Genomic DNA, 21,660 nt, shown 5'->3' with positions numbered 1-21,660 from the left:
ACGATGTCCGGGACCCTCCGGCAGCGGCTGCAGTACAGCTGACACCTGTTGATGAATGGAACGCAAATCTTTAGTTAAAGCGTACAGATAGTCTGTCATCATAGGATAATCAATATCACGGAAGGATGAGGTCTCGGGATGTCCCACACATTAGCTGGTCGACCAAAAACGACCTCTTAAGATGACAGCCCGGCTCGTGAATGGGGGGTTACTCTTAATGACATTAGCGCTAGGGGTAAAGCATCAGGCCAGCTCAAGCCCGTGCTCTCTTGAATCTTTGCCATCTTTAACTTCAGTGTACCATTATATTTCTCAACCAGTCCTGCAGACTGCGGATGTCGTGCTGCATGAAATTTCTGTTTTATCTGTAAACCATTACAAATATGTTTGACAAGGTCTGCATTAAAGTGTACCCCGTTATCTGTCCAAATGACTCGAGGCAAACCGAACCGAGGCAGGAATTCTTTGATTAGGGCTTTTGCAGTGGCCATAGCGGTGTTATCTCTGGTAGGATATGCTTCAACCCATTTACTAAAAGCACATACCACCACCAGTACACATTTAAGGTTATTCACCCTTTTGAGTTTAATATAATCCATGTGTATTACTTCAAATGGTAAAGAAGGAGGCGCAAAATTCCCACTAAAGACTGTTTCCCTTCCTCCAGGGTTATACTGCAAACAGACAATGCAGTACTTAACCACATGGGCAGCTGTTTTTGGAATATTCGGATTATTCCACACTGGGTCTAATAATGCACAAATACCCTTTGCTTCAATGTGAGCGGGACCATGGGCCATCATAACCACTGCTTATACCAGTGCATTGGGCAAAAGCCATCGCTGTTTTTCAGTCAAATCAATCCAACAATTGTTTTTATCCAACTTTCCTATTTCCTGTTCCCATTTTAGTATTTCATCAGGAGTAGCTTCTTTCTGTAGTTCTCTAACACTTTCAATAGTATTGTCAAACACTGTTGTCTCCTCCACCCACCTTGCTGATACATTGGGGAACTTAGCAGACATTTTAGTTTGTGCTGTATCCTTTGCTACCTGATCAGCAAAGGCATTTCCCTCCCTTGTAGTATCAATGATTTTCTTGTGGGTGCTACACTTGATAATGGCCACTTTCTCTGGTAAGGTTAATGCATTCAACAATCTTTCGATCAAAGGGCCATGTTGTATTCTCTGACCATGGGAGGTAAAAATCCTCGTTCCCTCCACAGCCGCCCAAAACTATGGACCACGCCAAAGGTGTACTGGCTGTCTGTAAAAATATTTACTCTTAAACCTTCGCTCAATTCACACACTCTTAATAATGCTATTAGTTCAGCTGCTTGCGCTGAGTGATGGGAAACCCGAGCGGTCTCCACTAGAGTTCTGAGGGTAGTTATAGCATATGCAGCTGTTGTCGTGCCATCTGGTAACTTAAAACATGAGCCATCCACATACAACTCCCCTTGGGGTTCAGATAAAGGGGTGTCAGTGAGGTCTACTCGTCCCTTCATTTCTTCTTCAGTCCGAAATATACAATCATGGACATCGTCCTTTTGATCACTCGAAGGGAGGGGTAGTAACGTGGCTGGATTCAGAGTTGCACATCGTTTAATAATAATGTGGGGTGCAAATAGAGTTAATTCGTAACCAGTCAATCGCTCACTCGTAAAGTGCTGGGTTTTTGTTTGATTTAATAATATATCCACAGCATGCGGTACCATCACTGTGAGGTCAGTATTCAAAACAATCCCCTCCGACTGTCGAATGGCCACCGCCACAGCAGCAGTACCCCTTAAACAGCTAGGAAGGGCTCTAGCAACATTATCCAATACTGCAGAAAAATATGCGCAAGGTCGTTGCTTTCCGCCAAGCCCCTGTGTTAGCACTGAAAGTGAACAACCGTCCACCTCATGCACGTAAAGTACAAAAGGTTTTCGGTAGTCCGGAGTACTCAAGACAGGTGCAGAGCAAAGAGCAGATTTTAAAGAATCAAAATCATCCTGACATTCAGCCGTCCAGGGTAAGGGTTCTTGCACATCTTTGGTAATCAAATGCAACAAGGGTTTAGCCAGGAGAGAAAAATTAGGAATCCATTGGCGACAGTAAGAGGTTATGCCAAGAAAAGCACGAACATCACATTAAGTACGGGGCACAGACATGTTAGTAATAACAGTTATTCGTTCTGGAGTTAGTCTCCTCCCCGCTTTTAACAGTAAATGACCAAGGTAGGTCACTTCCTGTCGACAATATTGAAATTTGGATAAGGATACTTTATTACCGTTAGCCGCTGAATGAGTCAATAACTTGACTGTGGCCTCTTTGCAACCTTTTGCTGTGTCTGACGCCACCAGTATGTCATCCACATATTGGATGAGAACATTACCAGGGGGTAGGACTAATTCATCTAGTACTGCTTTTAGTGCTTGGCTATAAATACTAGGACTCTCGGTATAGCCTTGAGGAACGCGACAAAATCTAAAACAGCAGCCAGATAATGAGAATCCGAAAATATGGCGGCTGTCAGGGTGGATTGGAATGCTAAAGAACGCATTCTTCAAATCTATTACTGAGAAATACTGGGCAGTAGGGGGAATCATAGTAAGAATTGCAGTGATATCCGGAACCACAGGATATTGGGGAATCACTATTTTATTAACCTCTCTGAGGTCAATTACAAAACGATATGTATCTTTATAGTCAGGGTCACCATCCAGTAGAGCCTTTTTCAAAATCGGTAGAATGGGCTATTACAAACATTAGCAGCTGTTTCCTCTACCACTCCTTTCTTAATTAAGTCACAAATGATGTGCAATAAGGCCTGTTCGCCTTCTGGTGATTTTCGATATTGTGGGATACGTGGCAAATGTGCATTCGGTTTTAAAGTAATTGATACAGGGGGTATTTTTAACAATCCACATCTGTGTCCCCCCTAGCCCAAAGGGTCTGGGGAATTTCAGAAAATTCAGGTGGGAGATGTTCATTTTTGACAAAACATTGAGATATGCATTTAGTAGGAGGCTGCATGGTTAAGTAAACACCGTCAGGAGAAGAGTAAATGCGAGCATGCAATTTCTTTAATATATCCAACCCTAACAGATTCTCGCCACAACTAGAAGTAAGCAAAAATGGGGAGTCCACAGTAATCGGGCCGATCGTAAATAGCAGTGGCTTAGAAATGGGGCTTACTATTGGGATTCCTGAGAAACCCACCGATACGTTATTTTGCCCAGACAGAGCAGCCCCTGGGACCAGTGAATGAGCAACAGAACTATTCATTGCTCCGGTATCCACCAAAAACTTCTCAGATGTCCCCATCAATTGCCCCTTTACATAAGGCCCCTGTTGGTCAACTAGTACTGATATGTGGCCCCTGCTCTGTCCGTGGCTGTCTCATGCGTAACTATTTCCCTCATGTCCGTCCTCCCGAAAATCCTCATTGTAGTATTGTCTCCCTTGAGGATCATCAAAATAATTCCTTCCTGCCTCACCACCGGACATGTCCCCGTGTCTCATACTATTCCGATCACTACCACCTCGTACTCTTCCTCTTCCTCTGTTAAACGCTCCTCGTCCATATAATAATGGACACTGAGCTCGCCAATGTCCCTCTTGTCTACAATTGGAACACTGATTTATCCCTATATCCGGAATCGGACCCATTCCTCCTCCCCGACCTATCATTGCCCTTCTTGGAAATGAACCTCTTCCCCCCCTTCCGGCCTGTTGTCCCCTACTCACCTGTTGCAGCAACACTCGGGTTTTTAACTCCTAAACCTTTTTATCAGACTTATCCTTGCTCTCATTTTCTCAATGTTCATAATACTGGGCCATGCTGACAATAACTGAAGGGGTCGAAGTGGTCCATGTACTTTCAGCAGCCTGTAATCGTGCCATTACTTCAGGCAACAAATTAGTGACAAATCTATTCACAAATAATCGTATGCCACCTTCTGTGGACAAGTCTTGTCCTCTAAAGTCAATAAATACTTTCTCAAACCGGGTGAAAAAATCAGATACGTTATGATTCGAGTGGGTATAGCTAAAATCTCATCTTTAGGTTTATCACCCGACTTCCAATCTTTATCCCATACTCTAATCTGATCCCAGGTCCCTCCAAGTTCTGCAGCATGATCTGAGTCATGTACCTGTCTCCATATATCTACTGGGATCAAGAGGCCGAAAAATAGCTCAATATCAGCTAAAGTCCTAACGGCCGAATTGGTGGATTCGGTTAATTCTTTATAATAGGCTGTAGGATTTTTACGTGGGTCAGGAAGTTGGGCTTTTAATGTGAGAACCTCACTTCGCTTCCAAGGGGTATAAACCCACTGCTCTTGGAAGCGTGCCTCTACAGTATTTCTGGTCACCGTTCCACCTCCATCTCTTACTTCGGGAATCTCTGGATGGAAAAGAGGATGCACTTCCCTCATGGGATCTTGTGCCCCCCAATCTGGACATTTCCTATGCATTCGTTCTCGGTATTGTAACAGGGTCTCAACATTCTGGAATACTTCTTCTATTTGCAATTCGAACTTTAAAGCTCGGTCCCTAATATCACATAATATCTGAGGAGCCAGCCCTTTGTCAAAACATTGTTCCCAAAAGGAAATTAATTGGATTGCCATGTGTTCTAATGCCAATTGTTGCGTAACTGGTCCAAAATCTTTCATAGTACTCCAAATATCTTCTAAAGTATAAATCGGATTCCGCATCCATTGGGATGCCTGAATCACAATAGCCCGTCTTTCTTCAGCTCCTAAGGACGATCGAGTAAAAACTTGTCGGCCTTCCAAACCCCCTACGGGGCGTCGTGGCGTAACATCTGAAGAGGCAGTGGTCATTCCCCTAGGGGAGACCGCTGGTCCTACAGCTGGGGGTGTTAAAACTACCTGAGGCAAGGTAGCAGCAGCAACCGGCCCAGGTAGCAAAGTAATCAAGTCTGAGGTAGTTGAACGAAGGATAGGAGGAGAAAACAATGGAGCCGGAGGGGGCACGGCTACTGGTGCGGTAGCGACTGAGGGCACCGCTGCGGGAGATGGAGCTCCAGCCGTTCCTGTCCTAGGTATTGGGACCGCAGGATATAAACCTTGAGGGGCATATGGAGGTGGCGGACGGGCTTCTAATAATTCCTCTATATCATCTTCTGCCTCAGTCCGTGTCATATAACTCTTATCTGTCTGTAATCAAAATTGTCTATCCATTTGTTCAATATTTTTCTCTACCTTTTCTTTTTCATATGTCACTGCCTTTTGGGTAACAGTCTGTCCAGCTTCAATTTTTCCCAATTTTTCTTCTTTTATTCGCCGTCGTTTCGCCTCCTTTAACCACAGGTTCAGGGAGTCGAACATAGTTTGACGGCTCCTCTTCATAAACAATTTGTTCTGCAAATAATTCATTTTTCTTTCATCAAAAGACCCCGTTAAAGGCCATTGTAGTTCTAAATTATCTTTAGTATACTTGTTCCATAGTGTATTAAACAAGATGGGAGAAATACCATGTTTTACATACATATAAAAACTGGGACTGCCTTCCGGAGGAGCAGGCTGTCTTTCTTCCAGCCGTCCACTCCGACGACGGCAGCATCCAAAACACAATTTACTAAAACACGACATGTTTATAAATTCAATAACTTATACCATTTCAACCAGACTTACTCTCATGGACGCGTCCGTTCATCACATACCCTTTCACTCCTAAATCGTACAATCCCACTTGCTATCCATACCTAAAGTGCATAAATTTCGATCGATAGAAACGATTCGGTCATGAATTCAAAATACAAAATGACATGTCTTTCAAATCGAACAGAGCCCGTCGACTCCTGTTCGGGGAATCGATCACGCCAGATTCCAGACCAAAAAGATTCACAAAAGAGACAGTGAAAAGACTGCCCTGAGATCACCAGACAGGCGAACCACAAACCTTCTTACACACCATCCCATAGTCCTGTGCTGGTTGGGCTGGGCAGCTGGGCGCGTAGCTCTAGAACCCAAGCTTACCCAGTTGCTCCTAGGGCTTTTCCGAAGAGGATCCGGCCGAGTGAGCACCCCTCGTGCAACACTAAGGCGTCCGATGTTGACTCAAATAGTCACCAAACAAGTCTGTGGGGCATCCGCCCGTGCAGTCACTCCACCGCCACGTCAGACCCCCAGATTCCCTGTGGTTCACTAACCACCAAATTCCATATACAGTTAACTGTTTCTTTAAGCCACTTCTCCAAAGTGCTTGTTCCAAAGTCGTCAAAGGACTAACAATACAATTCACTCACCTGGTGCACTCAGGTCTGATTGCGTGTTCTCCACTGCCGACTCCTTTATAGACCAACACGGTCAGCTGTTTCGGGTTAAGCCCGAAGGACTCCGGCGAAGGGTTATTTAGCAGCTGGGAAGGTCGCTGGGCTCGAGAGTGGAATTTCCTTTTTTTACCACAAAATGGTTTCTCAATTAGGATCCTTTTTCAATCCACCCACTCGACCAGAACCCCTCCCCGTCCCTCTTCTCCTGTTTACAGGAGAGGACAACCCTATTGCGGAGTCCCGGCGGAGTCACCAACTGAAGTAATAAAATTATATATCATAGAGCTATACTTACCAATAGCCCATATACCTTATTTACCAAGAATAAGTCAGTCGGCAATGGAGAAGGTTCAATTGTTTATTTTGCAAAGTACCCTATATAGGGGAGCCTCCCTCTCGTCTTCACCCTCAAAGGTGCGCAGAGGAGACTGCTGGATTACATTCAAAACAGTGCATATATACTTTCAGCATACCTCATGAAAACCCCGTACATGGAAAAGTACCACTTCTCGTGAAGCCAACAGGAAAACCCATATAAGGTACAATTGATTGATTCCAAACTCAGCTCAAACTATTCCGGGGGTAGGTCAGTGAAGGTGCCTCCCTTTCGTTCTGGGGGCACGGGAGTACAGGCATGGCGCCTGCAAGAATGTGCTCATCTTAAATGAAAGACAGATGCGACCTTGAGTTTCCTAAGTTAGAATCAATGGTCCGTTCATTGCCCAGGCCGGCCTCTCAGGCTCTCTTCACAGTAGCAGGTCACGTGTTTTCCTAACTAACGAAAGAGATACAAGGAAATGAGACCAAAATGGCGTTGGTTCAATCTAGGCCCGATTCTTAATGTATGCATGGTTCGAGTGTATTTACAAGGGGTTTTCCTAAGGTGGCATGTTAATATATTGGATACATTAGGTCAACATTATATAATATCGATTTTATATTCCTTCATGGAATCCACCTGAAAATTAGTCGGCTGTTCCACCCCCGAATTAGGATGCAGACAGTCAGAAACATCCATTTTTCCACTGCAGCTTGTGTGGTGGCCAGAAAGGGCTGCAGCACAAGCTGCAATAAAAAAATGGATGTTTTCAAACATCCATTCACCGTGTGGCAGACACTATGCCGCACACAATGCATGGATATTTTGAGGGGCACCAGAGCGGCCCCCAGGCCTCATAGAGGAGGCCGTGGGAGGACTGGGGCCCTGCTAAGGGTCCCCGAAGTCAGTTTCTGACAGCCTTTCCATGGCAGTCGGAACGTAATAGAAAGGCTGTGGGAAACGTGCATCGAAATCCCCCCAGTGGTGCCTGAGCAGGCAGCGCCTTCATGCTGGGGATTACGATCTGCCCACTGCCCCGACAGGCTCCGTGAACCTGTCCTAAGCAGAGCGGTATTCCCCCACAGGTTTCCCTCTGGTCGCCAGTATCATAATACAGCGGTCAGACGGAAACCTCTGTTGTTGGGCGGAAAGCCTCTGACAAGCTGTTGGATGGCTTTCTGCCCAACATCATTATGAGGCCCCATGTCTATTATTCACATCCTCATTTTTTCACTTTTTGCTGAACAATGGTTGTTTGCATTAATTCATTATTGTAATTAGAATTAATATTTATTTTCTCCCCTTGTTTTCTATGTTACCTTTTTTGCTTATAAATGTGTAAAGTAGTAATTAAAGAACTACTTTGAAAAAAAAGAAAGAAACCTGAACTTTAGTGGGTATGGCCATGCCAGCCAAGATGGTGGCAGCAACCTGCTAGTGCTTCGGCCACACACACGCACAGTGGTCATCATCCTGGTCAGAGTGGCCTGAGTGGTTGGAGGACGGTGAGAGGCCTTGGTGTTGGGTTTCTCCCTCCCGCCCTCCTCACCCGTGGTCACTTCCCTCTTGCTTTCCGACCCCAGCCCCCTGCCTCCTGCCCCCTGCCTCGGCACCCTCTTACGCCCACCAAGAGGAATTGCACTATCGATCAAGGCCCAATGATGAGGATCCGGACAAGGGATTTACCATGCGGACAAGGAATGCAGGTTTAACCCAGCCTCAGGCCAATTACCCTCCTCACAAAACTGTGAGACGCCAAAAGGCTAAGATGTTGTATCCCCCTGGTAAAGCCAGTGTGAGAAATGGTTCGACCCTACAGGATGGGCAACAACTGGGAGAAGAGCAATCAAACCCTCCTTCGGCACTAATAAAAAATACAAGCATACATACAGCTCAAATTCTGAGCAAGTACGCCACAACTGACAATAACAACAGCAAAAGTAATGCATCTAGCAGGAGCATCAGCCCCAAAGGCAACAATGACATCCTAAACTATTTCCAACAATTACCTAAATTAGGCAACTCCAGTAATCGTGGAAAGACAGTAGAAACCTATTGCTATACAATTAGCACCAAAATCAACGAGATCATTGCTAACACATCAGTATGCACCGAAAAATATGATATTTTGAATCAAAGTTCCTCACTGATCGTCCGCTTTCACCAGAAATTATTATAGTTACGGGCAACAGCGTACAGCCACAAGTAAAATAAAATGCAACTGATCTCAGCTGGCCCCACTCAGGAATCAGCATATTGGGGTCCACAGATATAGACAGTGGCCCCAAGGAAGATGAGTGTGACATAGGTAAGGATCTTCCTTCTTCAGATCGACACATCACGGTCACCACGGATAACTGTCCATCTTTGAAACCCCAGCTGGACCCCCTGGCTTTTCCTTTTAAGCCATTTGAGCTTCGAGAAGGGGACCTCCTAATAAAAGAGAGGTCTGACCGAGGTCCAGGCCTAAGCCGACTAAGCATAAATGACCCAAGGCCCGCCTCACCCAAAACAGGAATGGAAAACGGCTCAGAACCGCAAAAAAATATAGAAATCCATCTTGCTCTGATTAATGAAGCTTTGATCTCTATGGCAAATGCTGCCATAGTGCATGCAGATAAATTAGACACTCAAATAAATATACTACAATTAGTCGCCAGCCTGATTTCTGGAGTGGATTCGAAAGTGGAACATTTAAACTCCCTTGTACTCAGAGCTCCGGCACACACAGACGTACAGGTAATACCAACCGACTGCGGGTGCTACCCAATACTGCGGTCTTTGGAAAAACTCCCAGAAATAATGAGCACCCTAGTCACGGACCTCAAGAGTGGGACCACCAGGTGGACGAGCAATACATCTCAAAGTCCAAATACGAAGATCGGCCACAAAGAAAATAATACAACAAAAGTTACGAACGTCCTACAAGGGTCTATGGGAGATCAATCGACCAAAATAAGAACAAGAGCCTCATAGTCCATGCTGGACTCACAGCTATGGCCACAAGAGAATCACGACAGCTTAGACCAATTGCAGGTTATCCCTTAAAAATGATAGTAGCAACTTCAAAGGCCCATTGAGTATCAACAGCCCGGTTTTGGTACCAAACTTGCAGTCTAAATCACAAACACGCTTCATTTCTGATGCTGGCCCTGGAAAATTAAGTGACTTAGCATCCATACCATTATCCAGGAAAAATAAGAAAAAACGGAGAAAATTAAACAAAACAAAAAACGACAAAAGAATCCCCGAAGTGGCTATTAAGCATTGGCTTCCACCAATAAAACATGAAAACAATGAACATAGTATGGAAAACGAAAATGGCGATGGCCTCATACATAGAACAATCACTGCTGATCAAAACAGTGGCGCACAAATCTGCGACACATTCACCTCTGAAATATACAGCCAGAGCTCCACAGGCAAAACATGATGGCCCTTGATTAAAACACAGTCTATAACATCGGCTGTGCCCAGTGACCAGCTATTGACTAACATACAGAGCCGACAGATTGAAGAGCAATGTCAAGAAACCACAAACAAACCTGCGGCTGCACAATCAATAGTACACAATGAGCCCCACATTGTAAACAAAACTAATGATCAAAGAGAGAGGAAAATCGCCCAAGTATGTCTGACCGATTGACCGTCCGCCCTGGACCGCACTGCTATCCTTAGGAGTGATTCGCAAATCTGCATTCCACACACAGTTTGGACCGGGAGGGAATTCGCATCCTGCAAAAACCCAAATCGGAATGTAACAGAGGACCTTGAAACTACTAAGATCTCATCCAATAGACTCAACTCCTCCGAGGCCCATACCACACCCTGAGAAAACTCCTAAGTTTTGTTATACACTTCGCAGGGGAATTGGGACAACCTCAACAGAGGAAACTTTATGAAGCTCTGTGAAAATATGCCAGGCTTGGCAAACATCAAAACAACCAATATTGAGTCAGTGGCTTTCTCCGGCCCAGGCGGAGTGAATTTAACGAGACAACTGAGATAACTTTTTCTAACCCATCCATGGCGAACATTTTGAGAGGGCAACTGGACAACTGGGGCATAAAACTTAAGCCCCCACTTGTCAACAAATATCCAGAGATTTTGAAAAATAAAGCACTTTGTGCCCAACAGGGAAAACAAGATCTGAATAGACAGAAGTGGAAGAACAGTAAACACCTAACTGCACTAACCAATGGAATGATTTTACATGGCTCCATAGGTGGCCCACAAGCAACACAGTGGAGCAACAACTCAATTCTAATCACCAAATATGTTGATGGAGGGAACCGCCTATGTTTTACCAAGGGGAACAACACCAAAGATTGGTCCTGGCTTCCACTGGCTCTAAATGCTAGCACCTAACCGTGGACCCTTATCGGGTGACCAACAAATACCATCAAAGACCACCTATGTTTTAAACACTGCCAGTGCCCAGCATAGCAGCCCCACTGAGAACCATCAAACGATAAATATAATGACCTGGAACGTTGCAGGGTTACGTAAAGCCTTGCAAAGCCCAGGGGTAATAACATTCCTTGCAGGAGCAGACATAATTTGCGCCCAAGAAACATGGGCCATTTCATCAACACCATTAGGGGGCTACGCTGAATATTTTAAACCCGCAACTAAAACCAACATTTTCGGGAGACCGTCAGGTGGCATATCAATATACATCAAACATGCACTGAAAGTTCACTTCTCTGCAATAAAGAATTCATCAGACATGCTCCTGGCTGGCACTTTGAAAGGCTTGAATACAAAAGGCGGACCAACACCGGTACTTCTAATCAATGTCTATTTCAACCGCCATGGGTCGGGTTCAAAAGATAAACTTACTCGGTTGATAAATGATATAGAATCTCTGCTATTACAGCACGCAGGCATGGATTCCATCATTCTTGGTGACTTTAACATGCACAACATAGGGCTAAACACATCGGAAAACCATCTCAATGTGGACACCGGAAGATTTAACGCCCTAATGCAAGCATATAACCTGGTAACGTCACACTCTTTAATCATAAAAGTCAACCCAACAGCACTAATAGCACCTACTTACAATAACCTGACCACTATTGATTATATTCTATTAAGCGAGAACCAACAAAAATACATGCTAAATTATGCTGTTCAATCTCGGAAGGAAAGCGACCATGCAGCTCTAATATTAGAGCTGTCCATTACTGGGAAAAATCGTCACACTCTCCGCTGCATTGGAGCTACAAAGGGAGAAGAGCTACACAGACTCCTTAGAAGAATAAAATGGGGGCCCCTCCCGAATCATAAGTTTGCCTCATGGAAAGCAACATGGAAAGGCTGGCAGACAGGCCACAACGACCAGGGTCGCATAGGGGAATGGGGCTTACTTGCATACCATTTAGCATCTCAGCTTCAGGGGATCAACATCACTACCAACATCGATAAAACCCAAGGTAACCCTGCATACAATTTGGGACATCAACCAGCAATTAAGAAATCCTCCAGACAACTGAATTTCAAACGCAGGGCCTTTCGAGCAACTAGATCTGGATCTGCAAAAAAATAACTAAAACTAGCGGCTAAAAGACACACAAATTGGTCTGGCAGGTTAAACGCGAACTCACAGAGGCAAAATGGCTGAAGATCTTCGAGTTGCTTGGACCCAGCAAATCATAAGAATTTTGGCAATACTTAAACAAAGTAATCCATGAGACCACCAATAGAGGGAACCCACTCGATGCAAGCACTTGGGTAACCCATGTAAAAACCCTTTATACAGATGACTCAAAGACAAACACAACAGAAAGTTCAAAAACCTTTGGGGATCAACCAAGGGAAGCATTAATTGAATCCATGGACACTGTGGCCATTTATACCTCACCAGGTACACAGGCAATAAGAACCATTTAAAAAGAAATACGCCATAATGGAGTCCCTGGTCCAAATGGCTTGCCTGGCTCACTTTTTAGGGAGGTCCTTAACTTTTGGACCGAAAACCTGGCACAGTAGAATGCAGAGTGTAGACTCTTAGAAGATGTTCCAGATTCCTGGAGAGGATCATTATTACGTCCAATTTACAAAAACGGGCCAAGCACCGACCCCAGGAACTATCGAATGATTGCCTTGCTGGATATTGAGGGCAAGGCTTACGCAAGCATTCTCCTGAACGAGTTAACAGACTGGGTTAGCAAGGAAGATTTGCTTCCTTTTTACCAGACTGGATTCCGAGCAGGAGCTTCCACCTTAGATAACATCATCGCCCTCTCATACTTAGTACACCAAACGACGGCTCATGGCAATCAACCGCTTTTTGCCTGCTTCATTGATTATACAGCAGCATTTGATGGGGTAGACTGTAACATCTTATGGAAGAAACTGGCGAGCTGGAACATCTGTCCAAAATTGCTACAGGCTGTCAGATCACTTTACTCACACACTTGGGTAAGAGTCAAACTCTCAAGCGAATCTGCCACCGCAAAAATTAACACAGATCATGGCCTAAAGCAGGGCTGTGTCCTTGCTCCGCTGCTCTTCAACTTATATACAGCGGACTTGGGTAGTGCTCTGCACGGAGCCACTTTAGTGACGCCAAGGATTGCAAGAACCAAGATCCATCTGAAGCAATATGCAGACGACTTGGTGCTTTTGGATCACACCAAAGTTGGCCTTCAAAAAGCTCTAACAGCACTTTCACATTACAACGCTAAAAACAAGCTGGTTGCAAATCCAACAAAATCCAAGATAGTAATCTTTGGACGCCACCCGAAAAAGAAATGGATGGAATGGAGCTTGGGTCCTTTAACACTGCATAGCACACAAACATACAACTATCTTGGAATTTGGTTCAGCGAAACTGGGCGCTCACAGGTCCACTGCCACAAGCTTAAGCAGAAATGAAAAATGGTCACCTTTGCCATCTGCAAACTTCATGCCGTTTTAGAAAGCCCAACAACTACGGCTATTCAGCGAGTCCTGAGGGCAAAACTACTACCATCCCTTAATTATGCGATACAGGCGTTTCCAGGCAACTTTGCGCAGGATCTTGAAAAGATCCACTGCGCAGCTTATAAAAAATTATTTAGTCTTCCAGCATGCATTAGGAATACTTTAATTCGGCTGGAATTCAACCTCAATTGACAATCCCAGGAAGAACTGGCGAGCTTGGCAAAATACTTTTACCTAACAACCGCGGGCCCAGAAAACTCAATGAAGAGTGTTATAAACAAAATTTTCCAACAACCGGGCAACCCGTGGTCTATTGGCCTCACTTCAGCCAAAGATCTGCTGAATTTAGCCATTGAAAATTCGGGATCCTAACATAATCAAGTACACTACAATTAAAACATCGATAAAAAAGCAAGTAAGACCATGCTCCCGTATACTGGACATCGAAGCTCTGTCAGCCAGAGGCTTTCATGAGACCCAAAGCTCCCTTTATACATCACATGGCCTTAAACCTCATCTCACACAGTCGGTGGGGAGGCAAGCCTTACATAGGATACTGGCAGCCAGACTACACTCGCTCCCCCTAAAATATCTGTATCCCTCCTCAAAAGTAAAGCCAGCCATTACGGAGTGTCGACTCTGCTACTATAAGCGGGAATCACTGGCCCACATCTTGCTATGCTGCCCTGCTCTGCTGCCAGCCCGCCGTTACTTCCTAAGGCCCATTCTTATTCAACTAGGGACACGGACAGCAAATGAGGCCGTTTAACAGCTGTTTTTGCTGGACACAGTGAAGCATATGGCCAATTTTGCCAAGTTTATATATCACACCCGCCAAGCTCTTATGGACAGGCCAACCTCGGCATTACCCGAGACCCATTTGGCGGAGGGCCCCGCACAGGCTGGCCCGCACTGAAACTTGGCTTTGCTGCACTAAATGAAACTATATTAACTGTGTTTTAAAAAAATAAATAAAAAAAATAGGTGCTTTTTATGAATCGAAGATATACCTTCTATTTTAACTAATTCTTTTATACTAATTGTCCTTTGTATTGGTTTTTATTAATCACACAAATAAAGTCATTGTCATTGTCATTGTCACTGCAGCTTGTGTGGTGGCCAGAAAGGGCTGCAGCACAAGCTGCTATAGAAAAATGGATGTTTTCAAACATTCATTCACCGTATGGCAGAAACTATGCCGTACACAATGCATGGATATTTTGAGGGGCAACAGAGCTGCCTCCAGGCCTCATAGAGGAGGCCGTGGGAGGACTGGGGCCCTGTTAAGGGTCCCCAATGTCAGTTTCTGACAGCCTTTCCATGGCAGTCGGAACGCAATAGAAAGGCTGTGGGAAGCGTGCATCGTAATCCCCACAGTGGTGCCTGAGCAGGCAGTGCCTTCATGCTGGGGATTACGATCCGTCGTCTGCCCCGACAGGATAGGTGAGCCTGTCCTAAGCAGAGCGGTATTCCCCCACAGGTTTCCCTCTGGTCGCCAGTATCATAATACAGCGGTCAGACGGAAACCTCTGTTGTTGGGCGGAAAGCCTCTGACGAGCTGTTGGATGGCTTTCTGCCCAACATCATTATGAGGCCCCACGTCTATTATTCACCTCCTCGTTTTTTCACTTTTTGCTGAACAATGGTTGTTTGCATTAATTAATTATTGTAATTACAATTAATATTTATTTTCTCCCCTTGCTTTCTATATTACCTTTTTTGCTTATAAATGTGTAAAGTATTAATTAAAGAACTACTTTGAAAAAAAAAAGAAAGAATACTGAACGTTGGTGGGCATGGCCATGCCAGACAAGATGGTGGCAGCAACTTGCTAGCGCTTCGGCCACACACACGCACAGTGGTCATCATCCTGGTCGGAAACCTAGTATAGTGGCTCTTCTATCCGGTGGCTGTGCCCAGTTTTTTCAGAACTGAATGCTAATAATCATCAATGTTGGAGCAACTCCAGAGCATGTGCAGGAAGTATGCCACCCGCCCCATACAGTGGGGGCAATCTGAGAATCTTTCCTGGTTTATAGTAAGTAAATGACTGAGGGTAAGATACACCTGATGAATCGCATTATATTGCAACAGCCTTAACCGTGCATTGCATTGGTAGAGATTGCTTTAACCTCTTCATGAATGGTCTCCCAGGTGTTCGCCGTTAAGGGTGTCTCGAAGTTTTTTGTTTTTTTATTGCACCGTGAGTTGCACCGTTAGTTCAGCCGTGGGCGCATCCTCCCTCAGGACCCTGTATGTATTCTGCATCACCTGTTGCTCTCGTTTCGACCGGATGACAATTCTCCCTCGTATGACCACCATAAATAGTGTAAGAGGTACAAATGAATTGCCATTCACAAATACTAACCTTATACCAATAGAGTCTTTCTATTATCATTTTACTACTCTCCAAATTATATTTATAGGGATGTTACTTTACTGTCCTGCAATAATTCTGTACTCAGTTATATTAGCACTGATGACAACAGTTTACAATATTTGTCTTGGAATCTCAGTGCTCACATTGCTTGTTGCTGAACAAACAATTGTTCTTCTTAAACATTATACACTTGTTGCCCCATAAATTGCTGTTCTCTTTTGTCTTTACACATTCGCCTTGTCTCAGGGCTTTAAGTGGGCCGGGTCTCACGGTCGGAGCACAAGCAGTTTTTTTAAAGGGGGCCTCGAAACCGGTCTCTATCGGGCTCTGTTTTGTGCCCTGGCAGTCCGTGTTTTTTACTGACTGCTCACACTGCTCACTTCTCGCTATTGGAGAAGTTACGGCATGACGTCATTCCAGGTGAGGGTTGAAGGGGAAGGGAAATCCTTTAAAGAGAGTCTTTTACTCTCTGGATTTCCCTTCTCTTTTTGAAACTCAGGAGTAGCACCATTGTCCTAGTGTCACCAGGGCTTTAATTGGAAGCTTTTTCAATATTATATACAAGCCATAGGTACTGCTTGTTTATCTTATGCAACTAACAACCATTGACAAAGCCAATAGTCCTGACTTGTTGTAGGTATGTCATGTCACTTGTTGTATCATAATGCAATGACAAAAACATCACAATTCAAGTCTGGCGGCACACTATGCTAAGCACAGATTTTTTAGCTTAAGTGTTTTAAGCCACGCCCTTAATTTTATTGGCCACGCCCCTTTGAGAGACCCTCCCGTTTTTTCATCCCACTTAAACCCCTGCCTTGTCTTCTGCTTAGTTCAAACATTGTTAAATGCTCTTGCATTCTAGCGCATATTCTTGGTTGCTAAGGCTTTGGGTTGCTTTGCTTTGCAAGGGGTGCGGTGGGGTAGAGTAACCCGCAAGGCTTTTTCATGAGGACCCTAGGACAGACACTGAATCTCAAGGTAAGGAGATTCTTGATGCGGGGAGCTGGAAATTGTATAGCAACGATTTTATTTCAGATGTTTTGTTTTTTTCAGGTTCAACAGGTGACTACTGCTGGAGCTCTCTCAGGGAACCAGGGTTTTCTGGAGCAGGAGCTGGTGACGTGAAGCCTCTTCTCTCCCTGGAAGATCTGTAGAACTGGCAGAGTCTTCCATGATGAGCACAGAGTTGATAGAGAGCCATGCTTCAAGATGGCGGCCTGATTTTGTGAGATTAACAGAGTGCTTATGAGAACACTTCTCACGGTATTTATCCCTATTCACTTGAAAAGTGGCAGGTCTCATATCTTTGTTCCCACAGGGGGTCACAGGTGACAATGGGGTTCTGTGGGCTCCACACAGATGTCACTTTCTTGGGGGTCCCAATCATGGGGCTAGCTTAGGCCTATCCTTAATGGGGATTCTGAGGCTTGTTGGGTGCAGTTGTCTCCCTAGGCAGGTGTCTCGACGCTAGAGACTTGGCAGTAATAAAACTGGGAACACCTAATTAGAAAGAAGACATGAAGAGCCATGCTTTCAAGCCAATTCGAAATGCCTGATGCATTGAAACTCTTAGGGACAGAGCATGGCGGAGGTGAGGGAGGAAGATTTACCATGAAACAAGCTGCTTTAAGGACCTTCTCCACTTTGATGCCAAAAATAGGATTGAGAGATTTACCGTTTCTTAGAGGCCAAAGAATATAGAGACATAAATTGTCTAAAAGATGCTATATCTCTTCCACCATCACTTGAGATGTTGAAAATCTCACTTGGTGGAGTATCAGACTATGTGATGAAGCAAAGTTCCTATGTGATGAAGCAAAGTTCTAGTAGAGGTCCAGATATTTGGCTCTTGTCGATGTGTTGAAAATGGCAATATATATGTACATAAGCGGCGTTCATTTGTGTTCACTGTACCCCTTGTTGTAAGCAGAACGGATATCGCTAAACCCTGACTGTATTATCCCGCCAGCATAGACCCATGCGCACACGTACACGACAGCCATATTAGGCACCATGGCCTCTCTGCCCATTTGTTCCCGGCACCCCTCCCCGCGCGCACTGCTCATGCATCGGCCACAACACCCTCTCCCTCTGCGTGACCCTGCTCTAGAAGTAGCACTCCTGCTTGACCCACACCCCCCATTTCCTCCCAAGAACAACCTTCCCCTCAGCTGACAAACCCCCCCCCGGCCGCGCTTGGCCTCTCGACCCGGTCCCAAGTCCCAAGACCAAGCCTCGTGGATATACAGCCCCTTTTCCCTGCCCAGCATAACAAAACCGTGATACACCAGCCGAAGTGCCCAATCTTATCGCCTGCCTAACCTTTGACCTAATCACCCCCTCCTGTCCTCGTGTCCGGTAGGAATGTCCGGCTGAGAGATCACAATCTCTTGTTACATTCAGGAGGGGAGGATGACATCTGAGCGACTGGTATGGGAATAGGCCTGAAGCTGGGATTCCAAGCATGCCTTTTCCTACTTCTAAGCGTCTCTATTGTAATAAGGAATGTTTGTGCATCATAAACATGTGTATAAAAGACGAAGCCTCAAAGAAACCGGTGTGTGTGTGTGGTGGGTAGGGAGGAGAGAACACACCCTGTAGACACCATGCGGATGTTCTAAATGACAGGCTCTCCTCTTAGAAATAAAACTCTATTCTTGTTTTCCTGCTTCCAGCGCCCGTTTCTTTTGGTTTTGTAATTATTCAAGATGGGAACTAAGAGGCGTCCTGCGCCAGCAGCCTGGGCATCAGGAGCATTATGGGCTGACTTTTCCACAATTGGCGCCCCAACGCGGGGTCCATCAGCGACATAGGGTCCGGTAAGAGAGGTCCAGACGATGGGGTGAACATCTAAACGATTGGAGTATACCTGCCTTGAGAGGGCCCTCGTCCGGCTGCCGATTGAATGAACTTCACCGATTCCGAACGGACCTCTCTCAAGTGACCTACTGTCCTGACTGGAATCCCACAGGAATGCTGCGGTAAAAACATGGAGAAAGAGAACGATTGGGCGCTGGAAAAAGGAAGGCGAAGAATTGCCCACACGGTCCAGGTCCGGGTAAGATTAAGTAGGACGTCTTTACGTCCGATTGGTAGGATGGCTTTATCCATCTGATTGATTGATTGATTGTACTTGAAGTATTGGTTCTCTTTGAGACATTTTCTATTTGCAAACAGCGATGAATAGGAACGTTCCTCTCTCTTTGCAAATAGTTAAGGATAGGTAATGCAGACGTTTGTCCCCCATTGTAATCCGTCATGCCTATTTTTCTCCCCACTGATTGTTTGTTATCGATTTTTATCGATTATTGCTCTTTGAGATATTCTCTGTCTGCAAACAGGGAAGAATAGAAATATTCTGCCCCCCTTTTGCAGATAGTGAAGGATAGGTAATGCAGACTTTTGTCCCCGTTGTAATCCGTCATGCCTGTTTTTCTCCCCATTGATTGATTGATTGTCTGGACATTTATTGTTCAAGGAATAGTTCTTTTGAGGTATTGTCTGTTCGCAAATAACATAGAAAGGAAATATTTTGTCTAATCTTTGCAAGTAGTGAAGGGTAGGTAATGCGGACCTTTGTCCTCCGCTGTAATCTCTCGGGCCTATCTACTCCCCACTGATTGGTAAACTAGTTCCACCCGGACCATTTATTAGAGGTAGATCATCTGGCTTGATCAGAGGGCACCCCTAATAAAAAGGACATATGCAATAATAATGAAGTAATCACCGTATCCTGTTAACAGAAACTTTAGCATGAAACACGATAGGAATAAAAAGGGAAGAAAGAAATAAGAAAGCAAAATCAGTAGGCCACTGATGAGTTTTTTTTGATTTCGCTGCAAATAGGAAAACGTTAGAAAAAAAAGCTCACGATAAAACACATGATTTCGCTAGAAATAAGAAACGTTAGAAATAAGCCCGTAATAAGAAACATGACAATGGTGAGAGAAGCTAAGCTTGACATCACGGCAGCCACGAGGCAACAAGGCTTCGTCACCCCTCACTGCTCCAAACATGTCTGCCCCACCGCCTGCCACGCCCCAATAACGGTAACATGAGATAGATACAAGTCAACAGATACCTACCCCCATTCTGGAAACTCCCGAAATGCAGCAGGATCACGGCTACGCCCATCTGGAAGACGAGATCTTCGGCACGTGTAAGGCGGGTCCTGCTGCCAGTCGTCGGCCGGAGGTCATCGAGTAAGGTGGGCCCGAAGAAGAGCCGAGGCCGACGGAGTCCAGCCGTCGCCACTTCTTCAATAATGGCTGCGACAACACTGGGGGGGGGATGTCTTGCTCGTGCCACCAACCCCCCCCCCCTCGCATCTGCTGGGCCCACGGGGTTGTAGGCCCGTATTTATGCACCGACATTTTTATTAAAGAGTTTTTTGGAGAAAACGTATGTAGTTGTCACGTGTAAATTGGTAAGTTTCGAATAAATGACCACTGTTTCCGATATAACTGAATTACAGGTGAAATGGCTCAGCTCGATTAGTTAAGGGTTAAAAAGTATAGTACGCAGAAATATTGCAAATATGAATGGTCCATATTCTTGTACAACCTAAAGCAACCGCTAAAAGAACCTGGTATTTAGCCTATACTTTATATGCCACCTGTATCAGGAAAATTGTGCTAAAAATGCCCCTAAGTCGCCCCGAAGGAGTGCCACCTGGCCTCCCTGCATACGATCCGTAATACCACACTTGGGTGACCTATGCTATCCACCGGCTTCCGATAATCATCTCTCCCACACTAAAAGGTCCACCTGGGCTCAAACGCCAAGCTGGCAAGGACTGCGTTCCGTGGAGATAGGCCGAGTATGTAGTAAGTAAAAGCCTTTTCGGGTTTATGCGCGCTAATATGTTTTTAAATGCTGCCCCCGCCCCCCTTGTTTTTTCCCTCTTTCTGCAGGTCACATTGGAACGTCGATTAAAATACGAAAAAGAAAATGGTGATCTAGCGGACGAAGAGATGGGAAAAACGGGTTCGATTATGGTGCCTACACACGATGAGCGAACAATGCCCTGAACTTAGCGCTTGGGAGGACAGCCTGAAGCGAAAAATACAAAATGTGACTTCGCTTGGCACCCCGAATAATACAACCAAAAATGACGTGCACTTATGATTAAGCATTCTACACTTAACTAAATAGGGAAAGTTTAAAGAATATTCTGAGGTGAGGTTTACTCTAGTACCCTCCGCTTGGAGGACTAGGAATGTTGTCAGTGTTTAGAAATTACCACATCCTTTCCACACCCTCATGGACCGGAAACTCAAAGCTGCCCTATTGTTCCCCCAACTAACACCCACTGTTGCCCCAGCCTGGAAACACATTAGCCTGACCAGGTTAGTTCTTGACCGGTTGCCAAAGGCGTAAGTGTGTACAACCACAAAGGCCAGGAAAGGCAGCCGACAATAAAAGAAAAGAAAAAGGGTAAAAAGAGATTAGATGCTAAGGATGCGCAGCATACAGGAAGAGATCATTATGGCCAATAACGGTTATATGTCTTGTCTTGGATTTTTGTATATAATGCATGTACTGTCTCCCCCGCCTGAGTTTGTGTGTACGTAATGTATGGATCTACGGCATTCCTCTGCCTGTGTTTCTGTATTACTTAACCCCTGCTGTTCTGTGTTGTGTGTGCATTGAATGGCCCATTATTGTACACGTCTCTCTCTCTCTCTCTCTCTCTCTTTCTCTCTCCATGTCATACGTGTACAGAATGGACCATTTA

The sequence above is a fragment of the Lissotriton helveticus genome, chromosome 3_1 (assembly GCF_964261635.1).
Source record: "Lissotriton helveticus chromosome 3_1, aLisHel1.1, whole genome shotgun sequence".
Classification (NCBI taxonomy): Eukaryota; Metazoa; Chordata; class Amphibia; order Caudata; family Salamandridae; genus Lissotriton; species Lissotriton helveticus.
The sequence above is the reverse complement of the archived record's forward strand: the minus strand, read 5'-3'. Positions refer to the sequence as shown.